This window comes from Lygodium microphyllum, chromosome 21 (assembly GCF_053477565.2).
Source record: "Lygodium microphyllum isolate KBCC chromosome 21, Lygodium_microphyllum_v1.1.10, whole genome shotgun sequence".
NCBI classification, from domain to species: Eukaryota; Viridiplantae; Streptophyta; class Polypodiopsida; order Schizaeales; family Lygodiaceae; genus Lygodium; species Lygodium microphyllum.
The window spans coordinates 17,748,963-17,776,656 of record NC_141155.1 but is presented as its reverse complement, the minus strand read 5'-3'; the positions used below and the strand labels follow the sequence as shown (position 1 = coordinate 17,776,656).

General features: G+C 41.6%; 1 pseudogene; it reads right to left on the bottom strand.

The window, feature by feature from the left end:
• LOC148017779 (uncharacterized) overlaps window positions 1-27,694 on the bottom strand; it is a 101,647-nt pseudogene that overhangs the window by 22,697 nt on the left and 51,256 nt on the right.

Genomic DNA, 27,694 nt, shown 5'->3' with positions numbered 1-27,694 from the left:
TACTTTTCTAGTAGAGTAATGACAGCATCAGAATGAGGGTACAAGATGGTCGAGGTGATGGTTTTGTCTCTAATGTTTGCTATAAGAAAGTTTCGTCATTATCTTCTCCCTAGGCCATTCACAGTGATCACGATAGAAGAGAATTTTCCCTATGCATTACAGCACATGGATGTTTCAGCTAGAATAGCTAAGTGGGTGATACAACTCCAAGAGTTTGACTACACCTTCAAGGTGGAGGATTCTACTCGAGCTTGCCTAGCTGATTTGTTGACCCATAGATGCCATCAAAAGAAGGAAAAAGAGAAGGAAAAGGTAAAAGAGGAGACACCTCCTCTTGAGGAGCCGCCACGGGTGGAGAATGCCCATGCCCTCTACTTCAATGGGACCTACAAGCGTATTAAAGACAGAGCGGTAGGAAGAATAGTGGTGTTTAGTCCCGAAGGTGACAAACTTTATGGAGAAGGTATCAGCTTGGAGGATGTCCATTCTAATAATGAGGTAGAATATCAAGCCTTGCTTTTAGGTTTGAGGTGGTGTCTCTCACATGGTATCACTCAGCTTAATGTTTTTGGTGATTCTATGCTAATTGTTAAGCAAATGAAAGAAATCTCGGCTTGTAAAAACGATAACTTAGCAGTGAAAATGAGGGAAGCTAAAACTCTCATGAGAAAGCTACAGAAAGCCCAAATCTATTTTGTGCCAAGGCGCACAAATGGCGACGGAGATGCTCTAGCAGCTGAAAATTTGAAAGAGGTAATGGTGGGCATCATTACAGTAAAGCTTCCCTTATTTCAAGGTAAGTTTCAACTACAAGATGTGCTTTATTTTCTTGAGCAAGGTGAGGCACCTACACATATGAGTAAAAGTGAGAAAAGGTGGCTAGCTACTAAGGCCACCAAATACCACTTGATAAGTGATGTGTTGTATTGCAAAGGAAACGATGCAGTGCTTAGAAGGGTGCCAACAACAAAGGAGATTATAGATGTTATTAAGAGCTGCCATGAATGGATTTGTGGCGGACATTTTGCTCAAGAAATAACCAGTAGGAAGATTCTCTAGCCGGTTTTGTGTGGCCTAGTCTACATCGAGATGTGCAACATTGGTGCCGCACTTGTGACAATTGCCAAAAGGCCGGACCAAGGAAGCTAGTGCATGAGGAACAAAATCCCATAACTACATATGGCCCATTTGAGAAATGGGGGATTGATGCAATAGGGCCACTCCCACGAACTCAATCTGCCAAGGAATACATCATAATGAGAGTGGACTACATGACAAGGTGGGCAGAGGCTTAGCAACTAGTAGGATCACAACCCAAGAAGTGGGAAAATTTGTGTTTGAAAATATTTGTTGCAGGTTTGGTACACCTTTGGAAATTATCTTTGATCGGGGTCCCGGTTTTAGGGCGAACCTAATAGGGGAGCTAATGGAAAGGCTAAAAATCAAGCACTGGCATTCTACTCCCTACTATCCACAGTGTAATGGTTTGGTCAAAAAAGTGAATGGGCTGATTTGTAAGATAATTACCAAGAAGGTACACATGCACCCCAAGCATTGGGATAAAAAATTGAGTGCAGCTCTTTAGGCCTATAGGACTTCATTCAGAACCTCACTTGGCTATACTCCATTTCACCTTGTTTATGGCCAAGAGGCTTTGCTTCCTATAGAGGTGGAACTGGCCAGTTTGCGTGTTTTAGTAGCCAATCAAGAGAAGAATCAAGATAAGAAGTTAGAGGAAAGGATCTTGGATCTAGAGAGGCTGGAGTTAGACAAAGAAGCAGTAGTCCAACACTATTCCATGCAAGCTGAAGAGAGAAGGAAGACATTTAATAAGAAGTTGGCTAGCAAACACATAAGGGAAGGATCACTTATGCTACGTTATGATAACCGCTTTGATAACAGAAAGGATGATAAACTTGTGTTCAAGTGGGAAGGGCCATTCATGGTTATAAGGAGATATCCAAATGGCAGCTATAAGCTAGGTGACATGGATGGGAAGGTTCACAAGACAAGGGTAAATGGATGGCAACTGAAGCCTTATTTTCAAAGAAATATGAACACTTTGGAGCAATCATTCAATGAAGAGCCACCAATGAGGGGGTGCAGTCCTCCTTGCTCTATTGGACCATCATTATCAAGCTAGAGGCATGAATACCTCTAGCCTAAGGGGAGGGCTAATGATCCGGGTTTTTTACAACCCGGATTATTACCACAAAATTTGGCCAAAGCCCCTATCAAGAGCTTACCATATCACTTTGGGTTTACTCTTCAAGCACTAGGTATGCTACATTGCTTCTCGATTATGATAACTCTAGCAAATGGGGGGAACAAGTTCTTAGAAGGCATGTCAATGTAAAGGGTAAAAGGGATGGTTATCTTAGTGAAGATGGAAATGGATTACATCTAGGAGTCGAGTGAGTGCATAGATTTTTCAAAGGACTAGCCTCCAACTACACATGGGCCCCATCTGCATCACTAAGATTTGGAATTTATCACCATCATTAGAGGACACCTCACCCTAGCACACAATTCAATATCCACATCATGGTGTCATTTGGATCTTGCACAAAAGCTTACAAGCATGGACCCCTTTTGTCACATGCTTATATGTATTTATATACATATGGGGGACTAAAGTCAAAGCAGCTTTTAGAAGACGTTTTTTATCATCTCAATAACTCCCAAGAAAAAGTGAATTTCAAGAAAATTCTCGCGATGCCCAATCGGTTTTGACCTGGCCTACAAAGTTGTAGAAGAAAGTTTTTTGAAATTCCTCACAGATTTGAAGTTACGAAGGCGCAGACTGCTGGCAGTGGCTGTGCAGGGCTGACCCATGTCCTCTGTATATAAAGAGAGAGAGAGAAAAGAAAGAAAGAAAGTTATATTAATATCTTCTAAAGACCAAAACTGGCCTATGAGACAAACTGTGATACAACTGATGAGGTCCAGCTATCCAAAATAAAAGTGTTGAATGAAAAGCTAAAAACTAAAAACTGAAATTACAGTGGTGTGAGTGTGATAAGTGTCGTGTATGTGTATGTGCGTATGTAGCTCTGGTACTCCAGATAATGGCTACAAAAGGGGAACAAATGTCGACTGTGATAGGGGAACAACTGTCGGCTGTGATAAAGTGGTGCGATGTGTATATGTGACAGATGCAGGGAGATATACTATCCTGGGATGTAGTAGCAATCGTCGAAGTCACTAATAGTAGGTGATCCCTCCTGGATGCAGGATGTGGTACATCGACAGTGGAGAAAGAGCAAACTGGTGGTCTGAGATCCAATGTGTCGAGTGTCGTCAGATCTCAGTCTACTGTCAATGTAGATCAAGAATCCTCCGGATCTCCTGTTGGTGTGGCTATGGGGTCCGAAACCCACGGATCCTTGTGCAACATCGGGTACGCTGGTCCTCAGTCTACTGTAGTGTAAGCCCGGAGGTCTGGCTGGAGGCTGGTACAGTAGCTCTCACTCTGTCTGTCTGAAAGAACTATGTAATAGTCATTTGGGTGGGCCCCTCTCTGACTGGGACCCGCTATGTGCTCTGCTCTCTGATGTGCCATGCCTCTCCCAAAAAATGGCCAAATGATATCTGATCCATATCAATCATACATCCCTGAAGTGAGCTACTCAATGTGTATCTAGATCTCAACTTTGAGTATGCCGGGCATTTGAGAACAAAATGCTCCTCACTGTCCACCTCTGATCTGCAAAGGGGGCATATCCTCTCCTCCCGTGGGATGCCACTGGCTTTGCCACTCTCAAATCATAAGCTGATGTGATGATACCCTGAGATGTCCAATAAGAACTCTCAATCGATGTGGCATATAGATCTGCATATATCTTGGAATCTCTATGAATCCCTGCTCCGATATGCTCAAGAACTGTGTATAATAATGTGCCATCTTTGATGGCAGTGGCTGACCCATTTCCTCTGTATATAAATATGCCATATCTCCTGTCTGATGACTAGAGATCCTCTCAGAGAGAGAGAGGGTGTAAGTGGGAGCTTGAGTATCATATAGAAGAGGTGGGAGTCTATCAATGTCCCAAACCAAGCTCTAGTCTATGCATACCATGATGTGGTATCCCCCGCTCGAGCCATCTCCTGAGATGCCATATATGCTCTGTATGCAATGCGATCTCTGTCCATATCCTGAAATCTGTGTAGGAAGCACACTATCTGAAATAGTGCCTCTACTAGCATGGGCGGTGTGGCAAGCTCTGCTTGCACAATGTCATGTGGGACTGAGGCCTTGCTGCGAATCAATCTAGATATCATGATCACCTGAGGTCTCTCCATCAATGTCCATACATAATCGGCAAGGCCTGGCCCCCATATAGTTGCTCCATACATCGGTGTTGGAGTGACTAGAGTATCAAAGAGCCACCCCTTGGTGCAGGGCTCCTGGAAATGTGCCTGATGACACTGTCGCTCCATAAGAGCCAATGCTGAGTATCCTCTAGTGAGGCGGTCACGAGATGCCTGTGTCATCGAGAAAATCCTTGAAGCTGCTATAAAGGTGACTCCCAAATATACATATGATCCAGTGACCTCAATACTCCCTCCTGCTACCATGAAAATACTCTGTCTGCGTATCTGAGCTGATGTATGGAATATAAGAACCTTGGTTTTACCAAGGTTCACTATCATGCCTCTCTGTATGAAAAAATCATCCAATGCTAATAAATGCTGCTGTAATCCCTGAGCTGAATCTGAGACCAACACAATGTCATCTGCATATAGTAAGATATGAACTGTGGCTCCACTGAGATCTATACCTCCACCGGCTCGTTGTTGAATAAACTCTGCTATCTCATCAATGTATAGCCCAAATAGAGTCGGTGAGAGTGGGCATCCTTGTTTCACACCAATGGTGCTCACAAGGGGATCTGATATACCTCCCGGACATCTGACTCTACCAGTGACCCGCTCATATAGTGCATAAATACCCCACATCATGTCATCATCCACCCCCAGATCAAGTAGGTGTCTGAAAAGCCTCTCTCTCGGAACCGTGTCAAAGGCTTGGCGGAAATCCACAAAGCAGCAATACAATCTCTGTTTCTTCACTCGTGTTTGGTCGATCAGACAACGGAGAGTGAAGATGTGGTCTATGGTAGAAAATGCCCGTCTGAACCTTGCCTGCCCGGGTGCACGCATGCACTCTCTCTCTGCCAGCGTGCTGAGCTCCTCCTCCATCACCGTGCCATAAAGTTTGGCCAAAACTGGCCCAATCATGATGGTCCTATACGTGTTAGGATCCATAGGATCCCCTGACTTGTGGATAGGTACAATGGTATGCTTTGTCCACGAGTCAGGGAACCCCTCAGACAATGCACGGTTGAAGAGGTGAGCAATGAGTGGAGCCAATGTGTCTCTGCCATATATGATATGCTCTACCTGAAGATCAAACCGGTCTCGAGTGCGGCCATGCTCTAACCGTGAGATAGCATGTTTCACCATATTAGTGGTGAAAAAGGATGAAATACCCGATCTTGGTGTACATGGTGTGGGTATCAGCGGCTATACGGGTACATGATATAAACTCTGTGCATATCCATGCCATACTGCAGGGTCATGTACCGGTGTGGGTGAGTGTGGTTCTCTGATCTGCCTCCATGCCTCTGCACAATCTCTGCTCATAAGAAGGTGGTATATATCCCAATATCTCTCCTCCTCCCATTCCCGCTTTTTACGGCGGGTCAAGCGGTGCATGCATCTCTGCGCATGTCTGTGTGTGATCTCTTCTCTGGCCTCCAAATCGCGTAGCTGTCGACGTAGATCTCTGCACTCTTCATCATACCACCTGTTCTGTGGCATGGTACCGGTCCGAGGGGTGTGTGTGTATGTGTGATGTGGAAAACTGAGTGTAGCAGAATCATGTAGAATGTATGTGATATCAGTGGTTAGTGTATCGAGGGGTGCGTATGGATCAAGTGACGTGATGTGCTCCTCCAGATGCTGTGAGTAAACATGTGAGAGCTCATGAGTGAAGTGTGTGGTAGTATGCATGTGGGGTATGATATCTGCAGGTGGTGATGGTAATGAGGTGAGGAGTGAGAAACTGAGAAAGGTGTGATCGGCACCGAGTGGAAGTCTCCCAAGGCCGAAGGACTCGATAGTATGCATCCCATCGATTGGTCTGAGTAGATAATCTACAGTACTCTCGCCCCCCCCATGTGGGAAGCATGTAAGACCTCTTGAATATGGCCATCGTGCCATCTCATTATAAATAACGAGATGATGTCTACTACCAAGCTCAAGTAAATGCCCTCCATACCCTGTGGCATCTGGCCCAGTATCTGCTGACTTCCGACTGATCCCCAACTCCTCAGGGTCTAATGCTTTCATGATCTTTGACTGCTCCATATCAAAACTCTCACACTGTCGGCTCTGTGTGCGCCCGTTGAAGTCCTCCATAAGGAAGATCTCACCCAAACTAGAATACAAAATAATGTCCTCTGAGAGCTATGAATAAGGGGAGGGGGAATCTCTGGCCTGAATATCACCCTGCATAGTAGTATATCTGGACCCTTGTGGTGAAAAGTAGCATACTGCCATATAGATCCATCTCTTATCTGATATCTGCACTCTGATCCATATGTAACTGGCCTCCTCATCTCGTCTCACTAACTGGATATGTCTCTGTATCCCCTGATGGAATAGAACTGCCACCCCTCCTGAGCCCCTAGATGTACTCTGCCTAGTAGTAGCCCGGTATGTAGATACCCACTCAAATCCTGTATTGAGAGAGAGAGAGAAAATTGGAACTCCAATGGTCATAGTGTGTGATCAAGCCTTCCTTTATTCAAATTGTCACTAAAATAATAAATAATAAAGTGATTGTGATGGGTTCCTGCCACCTGTTGAGTGTAGGGGCAGGTACTGTCAGTGTAGTAATACACAAGCGGCTAGAGATGGATGCACCTTTACCCCCAACAACCTCCCACTTAAAGGCGAATCTGCCCTAGTGAGGAGTGAAAAGAAAAAAAGAAAAAGACAGTACAATGCATACATGTACAACTGGATGAGAAAAAATGTCAGCTCATCCAACGCCCATCAATCTCCTAAGGAAGGCAAAGCACTTAGTAGTGAGGCTTTTCATGAGTAGATCAGTAGGATTTTCTTCAATGGAGATCTTGACAAGGTCAATAGACTTGTCCTCCACGACCCCATGTATGAAGTGATATCTCACCTCAATGTGTTTTGTCTTCATATGGAAGACCGGATTCTTGGCTGGTTGAATAACACTCATAGAATCCAAATGCAGCATAGGTATAGCATCAATCCCAAGGCCATGAACTAAATGGCCCAACCATATGGCCTCCTTGCAAGCCTCAGTGGTGGCTGCAACATACTCGACCTCAGTGGTAGAGAGAGCCGTACACTCTGAACCTTGGACATCCAAGAGACACCACCTCTAGAATAGGTGAATACATAGCTAGAAGTGGACTTCCTACTATCTACATATCTTGCATAATCAGAGTTTGTGTATCCCACAACTCCTATATCCTAGTTGCCATAGAAAATGCAAATATCTAATGTGCCCTTCAGGTATCTCATGACACCCTTAATGGCATCCCAATGTTTCTTGCCAGGTGTAGCCATATAGCATGCCACAACACCAACTACAAAGGCAATATCTAGACAAGTGGCTATCATGGCATACATTAAATTGCCCACGGTCGAAGCATAAGGGATCTTGGCCATCTCAACCCTCTGCTCATCTGTCTATGGACAATTGGCCTATGAGACCTTCACATAAGAAGGTAATGGACAACCAATAGGCTTCACATCCTACATGCAAAAGCACTCAAGGACTTTATGAATTTACTCCCTCTATGAGAGGTAGAGTACTCCTTGATACCAGTCCCGCTTAATGCGTATACCAAGAATGTTCAAAGCTCTTCTTTAGTTGGTATTTAAGAGCATGAAGCTCATCACGAGCTTTCCTACTATCAGCATAGCATCCACATAAAGTACCAAAATAAGCAATGAGCCATCACAAGCTTTTTTTGTGTAAAGACACTGATCCATAGCACTCATGATGTAGCCCTGTGATTGCATAACGGCATCAAACTTATGATACCACTCCCTAGGTTTTTTCCTCAAGCCATAGAGACTTTTCTTCATGCACACTAGATGTTCCTTGCTAGGTGCTGCAAAGCTCTTAGGCTACTCCATGTAAATCTCATAATGCAAATCCCCATGCAAGAATGCAGTCTTGACATCGATCTGATACATGTCCAAGTCAAGCTGTGCGACTAAGGCCAAAACCAAGCATAGGGTGGTCATCTTGACCATGGGAGAAAAGATTTCATCAAAGTCAACTCCTTGCTCCTATTTAAAATCCTTAGCAATAAGTCTTGCCTTATAAGCCAGCTTGGGTTGTTTAGGGATACTTTTCAGCTTGTAGACCCATTTGCATGACAGAGCCTTCTTATTAGTTGGAAAGGAAACCAAATCCCAAGTCATACTCTTATGCATGGAGTCTATCTTAGAATACATATCCCTCTCGCAGGAGTGATTGTCACCCTTGTGCATAGCCTCATCATAGGTGAGAGGCTCTCCTGCATTTGTAACCAATACATAATGCATGGAGGGATCAAATCTATCAGGTGGACGTCTATCTCTAGTAGACCGTCTCATGGCAAGCTTTACTGCATGTCCAACACCCTGGCCATGTTGACCAACTGTTGATGCAAGTTGACTATTTGGATGTGCAAGCTATACTGGAGCATGTGGCTCCTCTTGGAATATAACCTTGCGTATATCTACAACCTTCTCAAGCTACCTATGCATCTTGTCTTCATGGAAGACTATATCATGGCTGTGGATGACTTTCCATGCCTACGGATCCCAAAGGCAATAACCCATCTCACCTACATCTCCATAGCCAAGGAAAATGCATTTGACACTCTTAGGATCCAACTTACTACACTTGTCCTTGGGAACATGGTAGAATGCCTCACATCCAAAGACACTTAGATATGCATAAGACGAAGGTTTCCCAGTCCATATCTCCTCTACAACTTGGAAATCCAAACCATTGGAAGGTGATCTATTTATGATATGCACACATGTACTGACTGCCTCAACCCAAAAACTCTATGGTAGGCTTGCATGGCTAAGCATACTGTGTATATGCTCCTAGATGGTTCTATTCATCCGCTTAGCCAAACCATTCTAGGGTGGGGTATAGGGGGCAGTCAACTGACACTTAATACCCCTCTCGTCACATAGTTGCTCAAAGGTACGTGACACATATTCTCCCTCATTGTTAGTCCTAAGGCATTTTAGCCTGGTTCTCAACCAATGCAAGCCATCTCTAAAACGCATTCAAGACATCTGAATTAAGCTTAATGGGATAAGCCCAAACTTTACACAAAAAATTGTCAATAAACATCACAAAATACTTAGTACCACACATAGAATAGGCCCACAGACATCTAAATGTACCAATTCCAAGGGCTCACTCAAGCGTGTCCTACCAGACTTCTTATGCATATTCCTAGTCTTGTCTGTCATAAAGATGATGCTCACATGAATCAAAATATGAATAGTCAAGGGGCGGTAAGTACTGCAAACTAGAAAGCATTTTCATTCCCTTCAAAGACATATGGCCCAAATGGGCATGCCAAAGAGATACATGCCAGATGGAACCCATTGAAAAACATGTTCAATAGAGGACCCATCAACTACAAGAGGATCTAGGCTACCGGCCTTGGCACCTCTATTTCCACGTGTGATCTTCCAACAAAAATTCCCAAAAGAGACATGAAACCCAGTATCATCAAGCTACCTTATAGACATAAGCTGCTTGTAAGCACAAGTACATGATGTACATCCTGTAACAGAAAAGTACTACCAGTAGAGAATTGCAGTCATACATTCCCAATGCCAATAATAGCGAGTGACCTGTCATCACCCAAGTGAACTGAACGAGAGATAGTGCGGTAGGAATGGAATCACTCACTACATGGCGTAACATGAAATGAAGCACCAGAATCCAAAATCCAGCACTATGCATACATAGAGTGAACCTTAGTCAATGGCATAACATCACAAGAACTAGCTACAAGTATGTACTCCCCATCGGAGTTATCAGTCTGCATGACATTTATTTCCTTAATTTTCACACTGTATTTCACATGTACCATGCTGCGATCAGAGGACTTTTCTTATACTTTGTCTTTCCCCTTCTCTTTGCACTTGTCATTGCGCAACTCATGACACTGTGGGCGTATATATGACCCTTCTTACCGCAATGATGACATGTCACATTAGCATTTCTCCCACGAGACTTGCTGTGTGACTTACCACATGACTTAGACCTAAACTTTTGCAAGTCTCTGCCATGCCCATACCCACAGTCATTCTTTCTCTAGTACCATCTCTACCTCTAATAGTCAAAGCATGTGATACACAAGAGGCATCCAAGTTCTTACAGTTGATCTCTTCCTACAAAAGAGCACTCTCTACATCACACAAGCTCAAAATAGTAGAAGGAGCACATAAGGCAATGCAAAATACATCTCATGACTCACTTAGAGTCTCAAGCAAAAACAATGGAGTGACCTCATCATTGATAGTAATGCTTGCGAAGTCAAGTTCTTGAGAATAACATGGAACTGGCTCAAATGAGCAAACATCGTCATATTCTTCTTCATGTGTAGGTTCATAAGTTGCTTTAGCCAATACATCTGACTTGCTGGAATTTTCTTGTCATAAAGGTTCTTGATCTTATCCCAAAGCTGCCAAGCACTCTGTGCTTCCTCAACCACATTGTAATGCACTTGTTTAGTGAGAGACAAGATGAGGGTGGACTTGCATAACTCATTAAGCTCCATCCATTTGTCATCAATCATGGTTTCAGGCTGCTCTCCATGCAACCTTAGTGGTTTTATCTACGTTTTCTACACCAATACCTACCAAACTTGGCTCTTCCAATAGGCATTATAAAGCTTAGTGATGTTGAGATAGCATCATTAGTGGAAGAAGATGCCATACTGAAAGCTGAAATAGTGCAAACAGTTCAAAATTGCGTGTTGTTTTCTACTATAAATAGCCAAAATACCACCAAAACCAAGGCAAAATGACCATGAACTGGTAGCTAATGATTCTACCCACCAAGTACCATCAAAAGTACATAAAATCAAGATGATTCAGCATGAAAATTGCACACCAGTCCATGCATAACTACTTGTTGTAATAAATTACAGCCAGGTACAATGAGAGCAAATTGTAGGCAAAATGAATGCACCAAGTGAACCACTAACTGTCAAAGCATAACCAGCATCAAGCGGGCATAAATTAGCATGTGACAATTATACAGACATTGAGCAAACATCTTGTGTAGTAGGGCAAAGTGTACACAACATTGGCAAGACTTGAGACAAATAGGTGTATGCTTAGGAAGTGCAAAGCCCAAATCAGCCGAGGTACATCTGTGAGGACCACGACATATCAACCATGCAACATCCAAGTGAAGATCCCAGTCTCAAGTATCCGAATGCTCAAGTAGCATAAACTGGTTGTTCCATCCCTATAGAAATAGGCTTAGGAGGAACAACTACAAGGATGCTAATGGCACTACTAGATGGTGGTGTTGATCCAGCACTTTGGTTATTCTTAGAAGGAGTTGACTATTTACTCTTAAGTGTTAAGGATAAACACTCACTTTTATGTGTAATGGGATTTCTCTCACTATGAGGGGTTTTATGTCCCATAACTTTAAGAGATACTAGACTAGTATGATCCAAAGAGTATTTACAAAAAATTTCTATGTCTTTCCTTAGCCATTCTTAACATTGTTCTTGTTGAATTTGAGAGATCCCTAGCCTACGCTCATGTTCTTGCCTTAATAGCTCTTTCTCTGCTACTGCTACTATTGAGAAAAGAGTTATATACTCAAGATCCGGTTCTTAGGTCTTTACGAGAATCCTAAATAATCCTTGAAAATGCGCCACATGTCGAGACCTAAAATGGGCATGACACTAGCTCTAACGGCTCTAGACAAGGCTCTTAAACATAGTAAACAACCCCACACAACCTTGTGATTAGAAGTGTCAAGGTATTATAAATAATTCTTCTAACTGATGTGTTTGTAGATATAATTTTAGATTTTTATCCAACAAATTATTATTATTGACTCCAAGAAAAGGATTTTTCTATGCTTAGTGACTATCTCACCTCGAATCACACATATAAGGGGCACCCGCAGTTGACTGTTGTGGCCCCTACGACTCTCCTATACCCCAAGGATTGGCCCCAAGATATACCATTCGAAAACATATGAGACATTGTAACATCCTCCTCTCTTAATATTTATAATTTTAAGAGATTTTTTATAGCCTCACATAATCATTTCCCAAGAAATAATTGCTCTAACATATAGCTAGGAATCCTCTTTCACTCCACTTAGATTTTGCAAACAAAAGCTATGCATCCAAGAGATTCATTCAAACACCATGCTCATATGCATATGTAATGTGTCATGTTGCATGCTCAAACAATTCTAACTAATAAAAAAACCGCACGGTGCGCAAAACCATTCTTTTCATTATTTATTCTAGCATAGTCAGGCATTGAAGAGGTGGAATTGGGCTAACTTGTGCTTTCACTCCTTTAAATTTGCTAAACCCATAAATGCCTTATTATGATGCATAAACATTTGGTTCTTCATTGCAAAGATATAAAATTTCAACATTCATTTCATGTCTATGCCTTATATATATATATATATATATATATATATATATATATATATAATGATTTTGGAGTTGCTTAGATAGCATGTTCATGCTCCACACATCCACTAACAACCACCTTTATGCTCCTTTGCTCCATTTCTCACATTGTACCAAGTTCCCACACCCATTCTCTCTCATTCTCTAATCCCACATGAATAACAATCATGGCGAGAGAGAAAGAGGAGAGAGAAAGAATAAAAAGTGAAATTTCAATAGAATGAATCACATTGCATAAATTCTGCAGTGATTTGAAATGAGAAATTTGAGGAATCCATAACCAGAAGCATTTCTCTTGATTCACCAGTTCAAAAAAATAATTTGCCATAAAGGGGTGCATAAAAAAAATGGGTCCCCCCCTCCCCCAATCATGAGATTTTAGAGTTTCTTAACTCTCTTAAGCTTAATCAACCCAAAAACTTATCAACTATTAGAGACTACTCAAACACTTATTTGAATCTCTCTATGTATGTTGAAGGCATTTCAAATTTTACTAAGATGAATAAATATATTTTTGGTATTGACCTCCCTTATCATTGGAGGTGGGAGCTCAACAACCAAAAACCTTGCATGAGGTTATACATTTCACTGAAAGATATTCTTTAAAGTACAAGAGAGATGTAGAAAATTTTCAATAGGGCAATAACTTTTCCAATCAGTCTACAAAATATGGACAAGTTCTCAGCCAATCAATAGAAATTTTTAAGTAAGAAAATAGGGGTTATAACACTTATAATAGTTACATTGAAGGCATTTCAGATTTTGCTAAGCTGAATAAATATACTTTTGGTCTTGACACCCGGCCTTATCATTGGAGTTGGGAGCTCAACAAAACCAAAAACTTTGCATGAGGCCATACAATTGACTGAAAGATATTTATTGAAGTACAAGAGAGATGCAAAAAATTTCTAGCACAGGATTTTGGGCAATAACTTTTCCAATTAGTCTACAAAATATGGGCAAGTTCTCAACGTGAGCAGTCAAGAGACATTTTCAAGGAAGAAAACAATGGTTATAACAATCATAATAGTTATGACAAAAAAGTGCCAGCTTTTCCTACTATTTATACCACAAAATAGGGTGGGATTTATGAACAAAAGCAAGGGCAAAATTTCAGAAATGTGTCCAAGACAAAAGGCAAATACAAGGATTGAAAGTGCTTCTAAATTGTCCCAAAATAGTTCTAATAGCAACTTCCTTCCTCACAAACAATAAGCTTAGGGAAATGTACCCCAAATGATTATGTTTCAAATGTGGGGAGAAGTGGTCCCAAGACCATAAGTTGACGTGCAAAGCCAAAAATTCTAAAATTAGCATGGTAATCACTCAAGATGTGGAAGCTGAAGAAGAAGAGGAATCAGAGGAAAATTTACTGCACATTGATGCTTATCAAAGGGTGAAAGAATTTCATGAAGAAGAGGATGCCACTAATGAAGGATTCTATGATCCTATGGATGGGTTTCCATTCAATTTGGGTGAAAATAATGATTCTTATTCTTCCTTGTATGCTATTCCACATGATGCATGGATAGGATACAAAGGGGAAAGTACACTTAGACTCAAAGGTATCATATTCTAGTAGATACAGATAGCACTCATAGTTTCCTCAATACTAAATCTTTGAATAGGCTGAAGTTGTTACCCATTGATATGGAATCATCCTTGTGGATACAAGTTGCCAATGGCGCATATAAATCTAGCAAAGAAGTGTGTCCATATACTCCAATTGAACTACCTCCCTCTTACACAATACAAGTGGATTTTATCACTTTGGATATGGGGCCTATTGATGTTGTTATCGATTGTAATTGGTTGAAAACCCTTATCAAATTTACATTGAATTTAGAACAAGTGCAAGTGGAATTTAATTGGCAAGGCTAGCACATTGAATTGGAAGACCACAAATATTAGAGCTCATCTCCATCAAGAATTTGCAAAACTAAATCAATGCCAAGTCATGTATCTTCACTCTTTTGCTTATGAAAGTAGATGAAGAGTAGCCACCAAATTAGCTGTTGAGATATCGAGCTCCACTCATGATACGCCAGGGTGACCGTTTTGTATTTATGTCACCGACTTGTCAGTTGCAGACGCGGTTGGTACACCGCCCATGAATAATAGCTACATGATAGCTATCCTTATCTACTCTAGTTCGTGGCTCAGTTAGTATGCCACCTTAGTTAGTTGAGTTTGGTTTGAGACCCATATATAGGGTTCTTCTATTTCTTTGTACTTGAGTTCTTTTGGCGTACACAACTAAGAAGAGGAAAACTGTTTTCAGCCTCCACCCTTGTGTGTCTTTCCCCATTGTGCAAGCAAGAAAGCTTCAAGCGAGACTCCTTCCTTCTCTCCCACAATCTTGACACGGTATCAGAGCCTTGTTCGTGGTAAGGAGCTCAAGAAAGCAAGCCAAGCTTGCGGTGTTCTGGTAAGAGGAGCAGTGTTGCTTTCATTTTCTGTTTTGGGAGCAGATCTCTGCAGGTAGCACAGCCGGAAAGTGAAGGAGTGCATTGTCTTAGGTTGAGACACCCTTCGCGGTGAAGCAAGAGGGCAGTATATGCTGCGGGCGAGGGCTTTAACCCTCGGGGACCTTGTTTTTTTTATTTGAGGCCATTTCGGGGCCTGTTTTGGAGGCGGAAGTTTTCTGCACGCACTCAGGAAAAGGCCCAGTTTTATGCTGTGCAGCCACTGTTCTACAGGTCGGTGAATAGTTACTGTAAAAAATTGCATTGTATGCTTGTGCGCAGAGACATTGGGAGTTACAGAATCATCCCTGTTGCCTGTTGATGCAAAATCGTCACTAGGAAGTGATTGTGTGGTCAAATACCACTTTCGCCAATTTTGCAGATTTTCCCTTGTGAGGGTGAAGCTGTGGTTTTTGCAGTGACAGAATTTTTTGCAGTCTTCTGTAATGGCATCTGATTCTCTTTCACAGATTGTCACTGAAAAGCTTGAAATGAACAACTTCCAAGCATGGAAGTTTAGAATGACGAATTTCCTTATGGGAAAAAGATATTGGGAATTTGTTGCAGGAAATGAAGAAGAACCAGTTCTTCCTGATGTTCCCAATCAACAGCAAATGCAGGCATTTAAAGCATGGCATGAGAGAGCCAGGAAAGTTATGTATTGGCTGTCTATCAGCATTTCAGACTCTATGATTGTGCATATTCAGGATGCAAGTACGCCAAAGGAGGCATGGGATACTTTGTCAAAAATGTATAGCACAAATATGCAAGCCAGGAAAATGCAGCTCAAGCAAGAGTTGCACAATGTGCAAAGAGAAAATATGAGCATCAACGACTACCACATGAAGGTGAAGAAGATTGCAGATGCACTTGCTTCCATTGGGTCACCACTGGAAGATAATGATTTAGTTTCCGTGACCTTGAATGGTCTAGGAAAGGATTATGCACAGTTTCGGACATCCATTTCAGTTCGTGAAAGATTTCCTGATTTTGAGGAGCTGATTGCTCTTCTAATTTCTGAGGAGCAAAGAAATGGTGGTGCATCTTCTTCAGGAGGAACTTCAAAAGAAGCTGTCTTCTACTCAAATGCTGGAAGAGGTAGAGGCAGAGGTAGAGGAGGCCGATATGGAGGCCGTGGTAGAAATCAGAATATGCAGCAAACTCAAGAAAACCAATCCTATGGAGGAGGACGTGGTAACTCTAGAGGCAGGGGGAGCCAAAGAGGTCGTGGTGGATGGCAAAGAGGCCAAAATGCAAATAGTAATGTTGAATGCTACTATTGTGGTAAAATGGGTCATATGGCTAAAGACTGCTATAAAAAGCAGAATGACATCATGAATGGAAAACTGCAACAAGGAAATTATGCATCCTCTAGTAGACAGGGTGATGACAGAAATGAGCATCTGTTTATGGTGCAGCACATGAACAATTCTGTGACAAGTGCAGAAGAAAGCAACGATGTATGGTATGTTGACTCACGTGCATCAAACCATATGACAGGTCATGCAAAATGGATGGAGGATGCAAGGAAAATGGAAAAACCAGGATTTGTGGAGACTGGTGATGATACTGCACATCCTATTGTGCAGATTGGAAAAATTCATTTGTCTATGCAAGATGGGAAAAAGAAATACCTGTCCGATGTATTTCATGTCCCAAATATCACCAAGAATATGGTTTATGTTGGTCAAATGGTTGAGCAGGGCTTGCAGGTCAGATTTAATCCTCATGGATGCTTTGTTGAGGATATGAAAAATAAAGGTCGCTTGATAGCAAAAGGAAAGAGGAAGGGCAGAATGTTTACATTGGATGCAGACATGTCTGAATTGAGTGCAGCAATGTTTGCACATGGGACCAATGTAGTTGCAGATATTGATATCTGGCATAAACTCATTGGTCATGTTAATGTACAGCGACTTAAATCAATGCAGGCCCAAAATATTGTTGCAGGTTTGCTGAAATTCAAGGTTGCAGAAATGCATAAGGTATGTGAAGCCTGTCAGTTTGGAAAACAGGCAAGGAAACCATTTCCTAGACATGTTCAAGAGAGTAAGAAGCCATTGGAATTAATCCACTCTTATGTGTGGACAACTAAAGCTGCATCTCTTGGAGGCTGTCATTATTTTGTCAGTTTTATTGATGACTATAGCAGAAAAGTTTGGGTGTATTTTATGAAAAAGAAAAGTGAAGTTTTTGGGCATTTCAAAACTCTTAAAGCTATGGTTGAAAAAGAAACAGGCTTGCAGATAAAATGCCTAAGGTCAGATGGAGGGGGAGAGTACCTCTCAAATGAGTTTGCAAGGTTCCTGCAGGAGTATGGCATAAAGCAGCAATATTCATGCAGTCATACCCCACAACAAAATGGAATTGCAGAAAGAAAAAGCAGGCATATTGGAGAGGTATCTCATGCCATGCTCAATGAAAAAGACTTGCCAGATTTTTATTGGGCTGAAGCAGTTGCTATAGCAGTCTACATAATGAACAGGACTCCCACTGCAGCAATACATGGAATGACTCCAGAGGAGAGGTATAGTGGTAGGAAACCAGATATTTCTCATTTGAAAATTTTTGGTTGCATTGCCTATGTACATGTGCCAAATGAGTTGAGATCCAAGTTGGATCCAAAAGCTGAGAAGTGCATCTTTATTGGTTACTCTCTGCAGCAAAAAGGGTATAGATGCTATAACCCTTCTACTCGTAAGTTTACAGTGAGCAAAGATGTTGTTTTTGATGAGATGAGTAGCTGGTATAAACCAGTAAATGTGATTGATGATGTAGATGCACAAAATGGTAATGCTGCACAAAATTCACAGCAGCAGTCACAAAATATTAGTGGACCTGGAGCGTCCTCTAGTAGTGGTTCACATTCTTCGCCATGGACAGGCAGATTGAGATCAGGAGAATCTTCTCAAAGTAATGCAGATAGTGGTATGCAGGTATCACGAAAAGGAAAAGAGAAGGTTGATCAGTCCATGTTTGATGTGAATGCAGGTCACTCTTATGTGGATGGTGAATCCAGTGGCTCAAAACAGAGCATTGATGATGAGTTGGGTATTCCTTCTATTGTTACACCTGGAGTAAGGAAGACCAGGGATGTTTTGAGAGCACCTAGGAGTGAACCTACTTTGCGCAGGTCTACGAGAGCTAGGTATCCTGTGGATAGGCTAAAATATGATGGATTTACAGCCATTCACTATGCATATATGGTTAAAGTGATACAGGAACCAGAACCCACTTCTTTTGAGGAAGCCATGGGAAAAGAAAAATGGGAGAAAGCCATGGATGAAGAAATGGATGCCTTGGAAGCAAATGCTACATGGGAATTGGTACCTTTGCCTAAAGGTAAAAATACAATTGGCTGTAAGTGGGTTTATAAGGTGAAGCACAATGCAGATGGTTCTGTGAATAGATACAAGGCAAGATTAGTAGTCAAGGGGTATGCACAAACATATGGCATTGACTATGAAGAGACATTCAGTCCGGTTGCAAGGATGGCAACCGTAAGAGCAGTCATTGCTATGGCTGCATCAAAGGGATGGTCTTTACATCAGATGGATGTAAAGAATGCCTTCTTGCATGGTGATTTGCAAGAAGAGGTCTATATGGAGCAGCCACCAGGTTATGTGCATGTTGTTCATCCTGAGTTTGTTTGCAGGTTGAACAAAGCCTTGTATGGCTTGAAGTAAGCACCTAGAGCATGGTCTGATAAGATAGGGCAGTATCTTGTCACTATTGGCTTTCAGATTTCCAAGGTAGATTTCTCACTTTATGTGAGAAAAACAGAGAAAGGTATTATGCTACTTGTCATTTATGTTGATGATTTGATTATGACAGGTGATAGTGATGAAGATATCCTTCATGTGAAAATGCTATTGAAGCAGAAGTTTGAGATGAAGGATTTGGGAGAGCTGCGTTATTTCTTGGGCATTGAGGTGATTAGATCACCAAGTGGGATTCAGCTCTTGCAGAGGCAGTATGGATTGGACATGCTGTCCAAATATGGGATGACAGGCTATAAGCCTATTTCAGTTCCTTTGGAGCAGAATGTGAAGCTGAGCACAGATGCAGGTGAGCTTCTAGAAGACCCTACTATGTACAGACGCATAGTAGGAAGTTTGATTTATATGACTATTACCATGCCAGATTTGAGCTATGCTGTTGGATTGGTAAGTCATTTTATGCAGGCTCCAAGGAAACCACATTTGGATGCGGCTAGACGCATACTCAGGTATGTGAAGTCCACATTGCAGTATGGACTATTTTATGAGACTGGGGTTCAGATACAGTTGCATGGATACACTGATGCTGATTGGGCTGGTAGTATTTTTGATAGATGATCTACCAGTGGATATGTGTTCTATTTTGGGAGTGCTGCAGTCACTTGGAGCAGCAAGAAACAGCCTACAGTTGCCTTGTCGAGCACAGAGGCTGAGTACAGGGGTGCAACAATGGCTGCATGTGAGGTAGCTTGGTTGCATAAGCTACTTTATGATATGCATCAGTCTACAGATGGACCAGTTGTCATTTATTGTGACAACATGAGTAGTATACACTTGGCAAATAACCCAGTCTATCATGCTAGAACAAAGCACATTGAGGTGCATTATCACTATGTGCAAGAGAGGGTTTTACTAGGTCTTATTGATCTAGTTTATGTCAGCACAGAGGATCAGGTAGCTGACATATTCACGAAGGCGTTGGGCGCAGAGAAGCTGCGCAAGTTCAGAGACCTGCTTGGTGTGCAGGAATTGGGATTGAGCTCGAGGGGGAGTGTTGAGATATCGAGCTCCACTCGTGATACCCCAGGGTGACCGTTTTGTATTTATGTCACCGACTTGTCAGTTGCATACGCGGTTGGTACACCGCCCATGAATAATAGCTACATGATAGCTATCCTTATCTACTCTAGTTCGTGGCTCAGTTAGTATGCCACCTTAGTTAGTTGAGTTTGGTTTGAGACCCATATATAGGGTTCTTCTATTTCTTTGTACTTGAGTTCTTTTGGCTTACACAACTAAGAAGAGGAAAACTGTTTTCAGCCTCCACCCTTGTGTGTCTTCCCCCATTGTGCAAGCAAGAAAGCTTCAAGCGAAACTCCTTCCTTCTCTCCCACAATCTTGACATTAGCTATCTTCTTTTCCAATAAAAAGAGATCCAAGATTAGAATAGCTATTAGAGAAATACAAGGACTTGTTTCAGCCATCATCATCCTTGCCTCCAAAGCAAGAGGTTGACCATCCTATCGATTTGTTTCCTACAAAAAAACCATCAACAAACCTTCCCATCACTTGTCTAAGTTTGAGAGGGAAGAGGTGGAGTGACAATGCAAAGAGTTGCTGCAAATAGGCTTAATTCAGCCAAGCTAATCACCGTTTGCCTGTCCCTTTCTCTTAGTCCAGAAGAAGGATGGATCATTTTGCATATGCATTTATGATAGGGATTTGTACAAGTCAATGGTCAAGAATAGGTATTCTATTCCCTGAATTGATGATCTTTTGGATAAACTTAAAGATCCAAAGGTCTTTACCAAAATAAATCTTCATTTGGATTATCATCAAATTCAAATGAAGGAGGGAGATGAGTTCAAAACAACATTTAGGAGTAAAAGGGGATTATACCACTTCTTGGTTATGCCATTTGGGCTTTCTAATGCATCCACTACTTTTCAAACTCTCATGAACATAATATTGCAGTCCTCGTTCAAAATAGTCCTTGTTTTCTTCGATGATATCCTTATCTATAGCAAATCCAGGGATGAGCATTCAAAGCATGTATGAGAGGTCTTTGACACATTAAGAAGACACACACTCTTTGCTGAGATGACAAAGTGTTCATTCATGGAAAATGAAGTGAAATACTTAGGTCATATTGTGGGGGAGCAAGGCATTAGAGTGGATCTTAACAAGGTTAAATGTGTCAAAGAATGGCCTATTCCTATGATGGGACATCTTTGAGGGGTTTCCTTGGATTATCGTCTTTCTATAGGAGATTTATCAAGAATTATGCTCATGTGGCAGCTCCATTAACGGATAGGATTAAAAAAGAGGCCCGATTTTGGGACTCCATAGTCTATAAAAGCTTCAATGAGCTGAAATCTCTTTTAATTTCAATAGCTATCCTTGTATGCCCAGATTTCTCTAAGGAAATTATCATATGTGCAGATGCTAGTGGAAGAGGAGTTGGGGCCATTTTGTGTCAAGACCATGGAGTCATAGCTTATGAAAGCTGAAAGCTTGATGACAAAGAGCATAAATTATATATTTATGAGCAAGATATGTTGGCAATATTTGATACTATTAAAAAGTGGTATCATTATATATATGGCAGCCATTTTAAGGTCAAAAGTGATCATTGTGTGCTAAAATAATTCCTTTCACAACCAAATTTGTCTCCTAAGCAATGAGGATAGTTAGCTACTCTTCAAGGATATGACTTTGAGATATTCTATATGGACGGAAAAGATAATGTGGTAGCGGATGCCTTATCAAGAATGTGGGCATATTCCATTTCTACCATTTTAACTATGCATAAGAATTGGATCCATGACATTCAAGAAGAGTATTTGCTTGATGAGAAACATCCAAAATGATGAAGAAATTGCAACAGGGAAAATGAGAAGAGTATCCAAATTATAAGTGACACAATGGTCTTTTATGGTGTCAAGGACACGTCTTCTTGACTCCTCAATCATCTTTCAAAGATCGCATTTTGCGAGAGATGCACTCTTCATTTTTAGTGAGACATCATGTTTTGTTCAAAACATTTGATAATATCCATAAGAGCTTGCTAACAACTAAGACACACCTCATCTTGTTGTCCTAAATGAGAGCAAGCTAACTTAGAAAAGGCTGAATTGAGATACCCTATGTGAAAAATCACTCATTTGTATGTGGAGTGCCCTAGGCAAAAACCATCCACTAGTTTATCTATCATGCCATCTGTACCTTTGGAGCTATTTGGAGTTGAGACACTTGATGGCAAGGCCAATCCCATCTCATTGAATGTCATGACTAGAGTGCAGACAAGGCAAGCCGGTATCTCATTACCTAGACATATCAACCTTGATGCAGCCACCATAGGGAAGAGGAGTCATAGGAGGAGAAGAAAGAGAACAGAGACAAACATCACACTCAAAACTGATAGTGCCAATACACTATTGAAGGGTAAGCATGTCGCTGATGCAAAAGTGGAAACATCTACTCCTAAGACAACGTATAAGGGAAATGCCAAGGTTGGGTAATATCGTGATCCAAGGCACCAATTGGAAGTGGTTTCAAGGTTAAGGAGTGGGTGAGAGAGGCCCAAGAGCACCTAAAGGATGCCCACTGAGCCCATCCTAGAAGACGAGGTTGACGAGTTCTCCACTGTGAGCACGGCTATTTTGCCTACTCGCATACAATCTAGAGAAGCATCTGCACCCCATGTAGCACCACAAAGATAAAGCCTAGGCACCACAAGTGGGCAGACTGCCCAAAAGTAGTGGCAAAAGAGTGTAGAGCATAATGAAAGGCAAGCAGCTAGTAGCTTGCTTATAGTATTTATATCAGCCCCTATGACCCTACAAATGGGGCATCTGCTTAGGCAACATTCCTCATTATGGTGAGAGTTAAAGTAGTGGGTAGAGGGATCTAATGAGCCATGAGTAGTCAATTTGCTTGACCACAACATAGTCACATAGATACCGATCCGCTAAACATGCCATGCACTCCTACATGCATGGGGTAACCCGCTAGTAGAGACCACAAGGTTTAATGTCACGCTAGCTAATGGCATGAAAATTAGGCCATTCAAAGTGCTAAAGGAATGGCCCTTGAAAATAGAAGGTGTCCAATTCTCAATGAACTTCATGGCTATGAAGGGAGTAGACTATGACATTTTTCTAGGCTGAATCTGGATGCAGAATGCATGAGTAATCGAAGACTGGGGTAACGGCCTTATATTCCTAAGTAACAAGTTGGAGGTAGTAAGAGTCGAGATGGACACTTGGAAGACTATGCCGATCAACTTGGATGCCATCTCCTCTATCTTGAAGGGAGAGTCATAGGTTAGGAATTCCTATGGGCCATTAATGAAGTATATTCCTTGTGTTGAAGATGAGCGAGATTGGATGTATATGCTAGCCACTATCAATCTGCCATTTTTGGACAAAGAAGAGGATTATAAGCAAGTTGCAAAGACAACATGTTAGTCTCACACACATCCATCACATCCTAGCTATTGAAGGTAAAAACCCACCTTCAATGCCACTTTTCATGGTGGCGAGGTAGACGACAAACTCTTGCCTCTTTCCATATTCCTTCTAATAGACTTGAGCTCCAAGGGATTCTTGAGTACTTAATGAGGGAGCTAGCCCGTAACCCAGCCACCAATCTCAAGATACTCCAAGACCTCATGGATGGGCTGAAATGGCAATGGACCAAGGTGCATGGCCTAAACCTTATGTACAATTGGGCACTAAACAGATAAAAAAGGGCTAAGAATAGAGATCTAGACAATGACAAGTAGTCAAAATGTAGTGTTTTGGATGACGAGTATGAGGAGTTCTCCTATGCAAATGAGAAAAGTGAAGTAGAGACCGAGATGATAGAGTATGACATTGATGTATCAAAATTTGTTGTGAGAGCTATCTTGTGCTAGCCCAATGAACACAATCTTGACTATTCGGTGAGCTTTGCTAGTAGACAACTCACGAATATGGAGATAAACTACTCCACAATGGAGAGGGAAGGCCTAGTCATGGTATTTGCTATAAAGAAGTTTTGGCATGATCTTTTGGCTATGCCTTTCACCTTCTTTGTGGACCATCAATCTTTGCTTTATCTTGTAAATAAACCCTGTGCTACAAGATGCATTTCTAGATGGTTGCTTCTCCTTTTAGAGTTTGACTTCTTTGTGGTTGTATGCAAGAGTAAGAAACATTACATGGCTAATCACATGTCCCACAAACCCATAGGAGAAGCCACTAGGGATAGGGGATTGTAGATGACCTAATCAATGTGCACTTGTTTAGCATGTCCAACAAAAAAGACTTGTTTGAAGCAAACTTAATGCCATATTGGTTAGATAACATAGTCTAGATGTTGGAGCATGGATTACCTAAGAGACTTATCAAAAAGGCCAAGCTAAAGCACATTATCCTTAAGATTCAGCCCTATTAGTTAATTGTCGACCAGCTCTATAGATTAGGACAAGATGGCTTATTACGTGAAGATGCATGTGTGAGCACAAAATGCATGATGTGCTGATGACTAAAGCGCATGCTGGAATCGCTTGAGGGTACTTCAAGGGAGATACCATGGCCCACAAAAGGCGCTACAATCTCAACTGTAGTGGCCCACCCTATTTTATGATGTTGCCAAATTTATAAACCATTGTGATGAGTGCCAAAGGACCAAGGTCCCTGTTTGTAAAGATAAGATGGAGTTGACCCTGATCGTAGCACAAAAACCCTTTGAAAAATGGAGAAATAAACTTCATTGGGTTGATCAGTCTCACGGCATAGTACTCCCATGCCAAGTACATCATAGTAGCCACTGAATATCTCACAAAATGGACCAAAGCTCGAGCCACTAGGAAGAACGATGCTAGGACTATGGTAAGATCCTTTGGGAGAAGGTGATCTCACGATTCAGTTTTCCCATGTCTATCAAGCGTATCAAGACACTCCCATTGGCACAAAAGTTGTAAATATCAAGCAAAGAAGCTCAACAAGGGCATGTGATAGCACCAGTGCTAGAGGATCCAAGATCAAGCATCAATAAGACCTCATGAGCATATAGGCCATGTAGCATCCATACATAGCATCCATAGACATCAAGTACATCCAAACTGTTACTCTAGCAAGCCGAGAAATAGCCAAAGTAAGCTCTAGGCAATAGCCAAAGCAAGGCTGAGTAGCATCCAACTCTAGATAATGTAACAGGCATGTAGTAGTGGCATAGGCCAAGCATGTCAAGACTGGTCAAGACATAAGTAAAGTACATGCCATATGTACATCAAAGATGGAGATCCAAATGCTATGTGAAGCGAGCTCAAGATCATCAATGATCCAAAGAAATATCAAGCTCAAAGTCGATCCCTGATGATCAATACATCAAAGTACATCTCCGAAGCATGTCCCAATTCCAAGAGGCATAGATAAACATGAAGTAATAGGCCTTAGCCCATTATTGTACAACAGTGATTTACTTTTTAGAAATGAGTATTTTGAGCCCTTAGATTAGGCCAAAGGCATGGCAAAGAACTAGCATTACATCCACCAACCAATAGGCATCAATGGCCTAGCATATGAGCATCAAGTGAAGTATAGATGAGCTCCAATGTTCATGTAAAGGTTAGTGACATACATAAAAACAAGTCTATTGTATGCACAGTTAAATAAAGCTGAATATCAGTGCCCCAAAACCTCTACAAGGCTCAAAGCATGGCAGGGATCAATCCAAGTAGTGCGACAATGCCCAAGAGTCCAAGCATGATCATCAGCAAGAGCAAAGGAGCTACCTAGGGGCTACAGAAAATAGGCACAAATCACATTAATTTGCTGATGGATTTTGCTACTCTTGATGATGCTATACCAAGTGGAAGAGGGCTCAACCTTGAGCCAATGAAGGCCTAGTTCAAGCCCAAGGTAGCCTACAAAGGCTTCAGGTAGGATATGATGTGAAAAATCTCCAATGGTGGAAGCTATGGTTGCCCCTGATCTTGCAAACCCTGCTATACCTGCAAATGTAACGTGCCCACTTCTCAAATTGCGGGACACGTGTTAGTAGTCCATTGAGAGATGTATCTAGAATATGCCACCTGGCACTCCCAAGGAATGACACGGGGTTTGCCAACTAGGGTCTCTCGAGTCTGCACCGCAATGGAACTTATCCGGTCATCCCCACTAGGATCGACCTGAAGTTCGGGATCCTTGTAATCGGGTCTTCCTAACATTCCTTGCTAACACTTCCTTTGAGAAAATCTCTCGGCTAACCAAGACCACCCTTCTGTAGGATAGACCCATTGGTCACATCCACCACGTTTCCCTCGGGGGTTATTTTAGTTATCTAATTGCCTACCACATTATGTTTGACACATAAAAGTAACTTCCTTAATTAACATGTTAATCATAGGTTCCTTTATGTAATTCAGGGCACTGACACAAAAGCAAGATAAAACAAGATCAAACACTTCCTTAACTTATCTTCAGATTCATGTTTGTCTCCTGCCCATACAGGAGAATTAAGTGTTCCTTTCTACCTCCGCAGAAAAATCCTTCCGTCTCTCGACAACAAAACCCGAGGGTTTATCCTCCCAAGATTCCACCTTGTAACTAGTATCAAGGCCTCGAGATCCCATCTCGAGTCACGTAGAATACTTGTGTAGGGCTCAGAGGCATTGGAATTTATGGCTAGAGCCCCCATTGGCACACAAGCGTCCTCCTATGCCAAGTGATTTCTACGAAGAGACCTCTTGTGGTGGGTTCGGTCCACATTCCCGGTGCAAATTCACAACCCCCTTGGTTACAGTTTGGCGGTTCGCAGGGGGAAGCTAGTGCCATCCTTCCTTAATTAACCCTTTAGGAAATCAACTTCAGCTGAACCAACCAGCTTAAAAATAATTACTAGGGGAAAACATCCCTTTTGTTTCCATGGCAATTAGTCATCTCAGACCCGGCTGTGCAATCATCAATCACACCCCACTTGGGTTAACATCCAAAACCACAATAATAAATAGTTGAATGCACAACCTCTTGCTTCAAGGCATTGCAATCCCATTGCATGCACAACCAAAATTTAACTTGGATGTATCAAAACACTTTTACAACCTTTTTCAAACAACCAAGTATAACTTGGGTCAACAATCCATTTAGGGTTAGGTCACCAGCTTCAATTAAGCTAGGAGTGTATCATTTGTGGTAGTCCACATCATGATCAATAAAACAATTTGCAGGCAATTATACTTATTCCTAATGCACCAGATCTCATGAAGGTCTAGGTTTCTATCCATTGGAAACTATCATTTCATGTGTTTCTTTTAGTCATGATCGCAAAGCATGAATTCTAAATGACTATTCATGCATTAAACTAGATTAAAAGCTATTATTTTATGTGAAATAATGCAAAAACCTTATCATTTTATGTGTGTAAAAGCTATCATTTCATGCATATAAACTTATGCAAACTCCATACTATCATTTCGCACATGCAACCTAGCGCCTAAGACTCGTCTATGTTCCATGCACGTAGCTAACCCCTTCATTTCTTTCACGAGAAATAAAATGTAATTAATTACAAAACTTAAAGAACCTGGGTTTGATTTGTGATTGTAGGGGCATTTGTCATGTTGGTTGCTCCGATTGCCTCTCCCACATTACCGGTACCAACAGTACCTTTGGTGACCACGCTTCCCGCGACTTTCTTCTTGGGAGCCATTTGCCCCACAGAGATTGGATAGTCCAAAACTTGATGGATTTCAAGACGATAGGCTCGGGTA